This window comes from Arachis ipaensis, chromosome B7 (assembly GCF_059453495.1).
Source record: "Arachis ipaensis isolate K30076 ecotype BB chromosome B7, ASM5945349v1, whole genome shotgun sequence".
Lineage (NCBI taxonomy): Eukaryota > Viridiplantae > Streptophyta > Magnoliopsida > Fabales > Fabaceae > Arachis > Arachis ipaensis.
The window spans coordinates 132,064,937-132,071,097 of record NC_142442.1 but is presented as its reverse complement, the minus strand read 5'-3'; the positions used below and the strand labels follow the sequence as shown (position 1 = coordinate 132,071,097).

Below are 6,161 nucleotides of genomic sequence, written 5' to 3'. Positions count from 1 at the left end.
GCGCACGGTACGCGTGCGCGTCCCTGGCTAATTCTGCGATGTGCGCGCGAGCGCCTTGTGCGCGTGCGCGTGCATGACTGACTTTGCTTCTTTGACTTTTTATGCTTCTCTCCACTTGTATGCTTCCTTCCTTGCTTCCTTTGATCCATGCCTAGCCTATTTCAATCCTGGAATTACTAGCGAACACATCAAGGCATCTTATGGAATCAAAGAAGAACTAGAATTCATCAAAATAAGGCTTAAAGGGCATGTTTTTACACTTAAGCACAAACATGGGAGAGATAACAAAATCATGCTAATTCCTAGGCTAAATGTGACAAAAGGTTATCAAAATACTCTAAATTCAATGCAAAACAAACCGTCAAATTGGGGTTTGTCAACAACACAAGCATACATCCACTTACTCTTTGTATATATCTTCATTTCTTCCTACCAATTCTACCAACTCACCGTTTAACATACTTTTACCTTTACAAACAATAATCATTCAGCACACAATCCATTCACATCATAAACATCATTAAGGGTGCTAAACATTTAACATTTTCATGCATTCCAACCTATCCTATGGTCATCTAGCCTAAGTTTTCACAGAATATTACATATTAAATACGCGAAACCTAAACCATACCTTGGCCAATTTCCGCGTATTGTCCAAGGTGAAACACCAACCAACACAGCCCCTCAAGCCCCAAAATCATCAAAGCTCAAATACCCAACCTCCACCAAGTTCCAAAGCTCACAATTCAAGCTCCAACATATACATATATACACCTAATTTCACATATATCACCATACATACTCAAAATTCACAATTTAACATACTAGAACCAAATTTGGTTAGGGTTAGAGACCTCACCGTATCCACAGACCAAGAGAGCCAAGTCCAGCAAGCTTCACGAGCTAAATTGAACGTAGAGAACCAAAATCAACTAATTATCAATTTAGATTCTCTTAAATGTAAAAAAATTGAGGAGTAGAGAGGCTAAGGTGATAGAGCGGCTTACATATGAAATTGTTCCGGTAGAATTGTAGAGCTCGACGCGGTGGTAAGAAGTTATGGTAGTTTGATTGTGGTGTTAGGGTTTGTTTTCTTTCCCCAACCATGAACACTCTTTCAGCGTTTATGAAGAATGAAAGGAAGAAGGCTTCTTCTTAATGTATTTTGGGCTGTTGGGTTGGGCTTGGGCCCATTCTGGGCTCGGTTCAACCGGTTCGGCCCAATCTTGGGCCAAATTCTTTAAAATTAGTGTTAAAATTCTTATTTTAATTTCCTCTATCATATGAAACTATAAAATTTTATTTCTTAATTGCTTGATTAATAATTAATTTATTGGTTAATTATTTACTAATTACTCGGGTTTTACAGCAAGGGCAATGCTTTATGAAAATAAAATTCCAAAATTTTTTTGGGCTAAAGTTGTAAACACATCTTGTTATATTTTGAATCGAACCATCATTAAAAAAGTTTTAAAGAAAACACCCTATGAGTTTTGGAAAGGTGTACCGCCCAATCTTAAGTACTTTCATGTTTTTGGATGCAAATATTTTATGTTAAACACTAAAGATAATCTTAGAAAATTTGATCCAAAATCTTATGAAGGTATGTTTGTTGGTTATTCAACCACTAGTAAAGCATATAGGGTTTACCTCAAAGAACTAACGTCTGGTTCTGGTTCTGGTTCTGGTTTTGCACTAAAGGAGACAAAAATAAAGTATCTCCTAATTTCTCTATAAAGCTTCACTTCTTTACAACTCTCCTAGCAAGTGACTCTGTTCTGGCTCTTACCGCATCAGGAGACAAAACTAAAGTCTCTCATGTATTCTCTCAACAAAAAGCAAGATTTTAAGAAAAGTTTAAAGAGAGGCCAAGATTCAACCCCCTTCTCTTAGCCATTGATTACCATCAAATATTTTTAATTATTTAAATATATCTTGCTCTTGACCTAGCCATTGGAATAGTTTGCCATCACAGAAAAAACAATTCATCTCCTCACCTCGTGTCCTCCTTCTTTTAAATTGGTGGTGTTTTATATTGGATTATGTTTGTTGTCTTAATCCTAGCCATTTTATGCTTGCTGATTTTAGATTATGTTTGTTGTCTTAATCCTTATGATCTGCTGCATTGATTTCTGACTGCTACATGTGATAAATAGTATTTTAGATTGAAATATTACTTGGAAGTTAGGAAGACTGCAAACTTTGATGAGCTGATGGCTGCTGTGCTACCAAAGGTGGCAAAAATGGAGACGTAAAAAAAAACAATGCATGAGAGTTGTGGAAATTACTCGCGAATCGGGTGACGACATTTTGTAGTAATTAAAGAATTTCATTTTTGTTGCTAGTTGGTAGAGGACAAGCATAGAATTCATTATATATAATGTGACTTGCAATTTTAACCTCTTAAATTCCTTCTGTTCTTTTATCTATATAAAAGGAGTGCCCTAGTGTTTCTTTCTCGGTGTAATATATGGAGATGATGCATTGGCCATTTGATTATTTCTATGATTTTATGCTCAGGTTGAGAAGCTTGTTGAGAAATCAGAGTTTTGAACTCGATATTTATTTTGTATTTGAGTATTAATGTATAAAATAATTATAGCAAATATTATATATGTCACTAATTACTGTTTGATTTGTCTTATAATAAAAATTGTATACTATATTTATAAGTTTGGTAATAAAAAAGGACTGAAAATTTATATTGTGCAATGATGAAGGTAAAGTCAGAAAAAGAATTTTTTTTTTAATTTGATAAAGCTATCACCACACTTTAAAAGCGTGGCCGTATCTCTTGCTATTGCCACGCTTTAAAAGTGTGGCCATATCTCGCTATCGCCATGCTTTAAAAGTGTGGCTGTATCTCTCGCTATCGCCACACTTTAAAATTGTGGCCGTATTTTTTTCTATTGCCACGCTTTAAAAGCGTGGCCATATCTTTCGTTATTGCCACGTTTTAAAAGCGTAGCCATATCTCTCACATACGGCCATACTTTTAAGTGTGGCAAGCATGGCAAAAAATAAAACGTGGTGATAGGTCACCAAAAGCGTGACGATAGAACAACTGCCACGCTAGTAGATGTGACCCTTTTAAAAGCGTGTCGGTAACTCAAAAAGTGTGACGAAAAGTTATCGTTATGCTTTTTTTAGTTTTTCGTTACGCTTTAAAAGCGTCGCAATAGAGCTGTTTTCTTTTCTTGTAGTGTCTATATCCTCCACCTTACATATTCCTACTACTTAACTGACGTTGTTTATATTATTTTACTTATATTATTTCTGCAGTTATTGTAGATATATTCTGGGGTTTAGGCCAGGTAATGGGATTGCATACTATATATAAGTTGGAGATACTATATATTAAGGATCAAGATATTTTAAAGTGAAAAAATTGATAAAATAATAAAGTGAAGAGTTAATCACTTTTAAATTAAGATAATGTGATACTCATTTTATAAAGGTTATAAAATCAATAATGATTAATTCTTCACTTTATCATTCTATTAACTTTTTTCTTTTAAAGGATCTAAATTTATATATTAATTATTGCAAAAATTGTAATGTTTGATGCCATTCTTGAAAGAAAAATCAGAACAAATCAAGAAGGAATAGAGAATATAACATATTCTGGATATAATAAAAGAAAGAAATATTAGAAACTCAACAAAAATTATTATTTTTATCAGCAGCTAATTAATAATATTTAAAAATATAGACTAAAAATATATTATTAGATTATTAAATTAAAAAATTAGACTAATAATTAAAAATACTAATAAAAAATAATAAATTTTGTTAACCTTTAAACTTTTTTCATAAAAGAATGATGAATCTGAAAAAAAACTTAAAAAGCAAGTAACAATAACTATATAAAATTATAAACTAACAAAGCTAGAACCAGATACTAAATCCTACGTACAAGAACACAAGATAATCATTTTTTAGTATCTAACTGACCTTCAGCTTTTTGACAAATGTTAATAGCAAAAAAAAAAAAAAAAAAAAAAAAAAGATTGTGCTATACTGTTATATGAAATTATTGCGGTCAATTTTTATATTTATAAATCATTAGTGGTTAACCAACATATATGTGTACAAGACTACATCTTTTATGATGTAAAGAAATTCAGTAATACAAAATTAACTCTTCTCGTTGTTCACAAACATATATATATGACGCATTATTTTCTTATGAGTAATATTCTACGTCCAAATCTTTTGATAAACTAAGTCTAATCAAATTAAACAAAGACTTAGAATAATATTATTTATAATTATTTTTTATTAATATTAGACCAACTTAATTAAATTTGATTAATAAAAATATTTAGATGTGTAGTATTATTTTTTTTTCTCTTTTTTCTATTATGTACTAAATGTGATTTAATTTTTTTTATTAGATATGATATTGTATGTTCATTTTATTGGCATGAAGTTTCATGAAAATAATTTTGTTTCAAATAGCATTATCTTAAATAAAAATTGGTTCCAAGATGGGAAAAATAAAAGAAGAAAGTAAAGCAACCATCAAATGTCATTTTGAATAAGTGTAAAAGAACAGAAAAAGTATGGGGAGCCAATAAATTACTGTATGTATAAGACGAAATTCGAACTCTACCTCTGACACTTACTTAAACGACTAGTGAACTAGCGCTAGAACAATCTAATTTGGTTAGTTGTTCCTTCTTAATTATTATATATAGTTAAGTGATTTTAAAGGAACTATAAATAAAAAAAAAAACTAGACAAACGAGAATAAGAACAAATAGAGAAGAAAAACAAGTAGAATATTATCATCGGAGATAAAACTACAATCTAGGTACCCATAACCTTTTTCTTTTTTTTTCAATTGTAGTGTATTCCTCTTGTAAAAAAAATGAATAGAGAAGAAGAAGAACAACTTGAATATCATATCATTATTGGAGCTAGAAATACAATCTAGGAATCCATAATCTTTTTGTTTTCAATTGTAGTGTATTCCTCTTGTAATAAAAAGAATGAAAAAATAAATCTTTAGTCAACAAAAATATTCCCATATGGTGTTACAATAAATAATGTGTCTCTCTTATGACCTTCATTTAATGAAAGAGGTAGGTAAACACCAAAGCCACCAACATTAGGACACAAGCAATTGCTTGATCATATGAAGCAGCACCTACATTTTGCAAACAAAAGTATAGATAAATGAATAAAAATTGTGACCATCTAAAACATGATGAATTAATATTAAGATATCAATAAAAATAATGATATTTAAAGAATAAAATAATAACGAAGAGAAAAATAGGGAAATTAAATTACCACTTTCTACGGTAAGAAGTTGAGTTTCGTTTGTGGGAATGTGACTAACATCGAGAGAAAAAGTAGCGGGTTCTGTAGCAGCTACTATTGAAATAAGAGCTGCAATCATGCCAAGAAAAACTGCCACTCTCATTGAAGATGCCATCTTTCTATTACAAATGTTGATTGTTTATTTTTTTTTTATTGTTATTATTCTTTTATTTTTCTCTCTCCCTTTGAAGAAAAGAAAGGAGAGAGAAATCACACAAAAAGTTGTAGGAGAAAGATGTGATGAGGGTGGTGAGTTTGAAGAGGTATGTGGAGCTTCTTTTATAATAAAAATTGAGATTTGATGTAAGGTGTATCCGCAAGTTTGGGAAAGCCTCTTACAAATTAGGATTTTCTTTACTATTTAATTTGTTTTCCTATTCTTTTGTCTTCGAATGTGGAAAGAGGCCATTTCAATGCCTTTTGTAGCTATTTTTTCTTTTTATAATTTTGAAAATTTTTATTAATAAGTTAATATAATACTTTGATTATTTTTAATTTATTAAAATTTTTCTGTTTATTTTTTTTTTATACTCTCTCTGATACGTATTCAGAAAGGCATTTTCTAATTTTCTTATCACTCTTTCTCAATTTTTACACTATTTTTGTTTTGATAATCTAATAACATAGATCATATCATATATAATTTAGTCACCAAAAAAAATATCATATATAATTTTACATTAATAATAACTTTTGTTATATATACAACATTGACACACCAAATTAAATTTGGTAAGACTTTTATTTCATAATCTAGATATTCATTGTCAATTATGATAACTAACGCTTTAACAAGTACGACTGCTTTTCTATTGTTTTGAAAAGATTAATTT

At 30.3% G+C, this 6,161-nt stretch overlaps 1 long non-coding RNA gene across 1 annotated transcript; it reads right to left on the bottom strand.

The window, feature by feature from the left end:
- Positions 1-4,878: 4,878 nt before the first annotated feature.
- LOC110264370 (uncharacterized) lies at positions 4,879-5,573 on the bottom strand. The gene is made up of 2 exons (XR_002350459.2): positions 5,299-5,573; positions 4,879-5,152 (listed from the first exon to the last, which is right to left on the bottom strand). It is a non-coding gene; the product is annotated as an uncharacterized LOC110264370 (long non-coding RNA).
- Between the last annotated feature and the right edge of the window lie 588 nt (positions 5,574-6,161).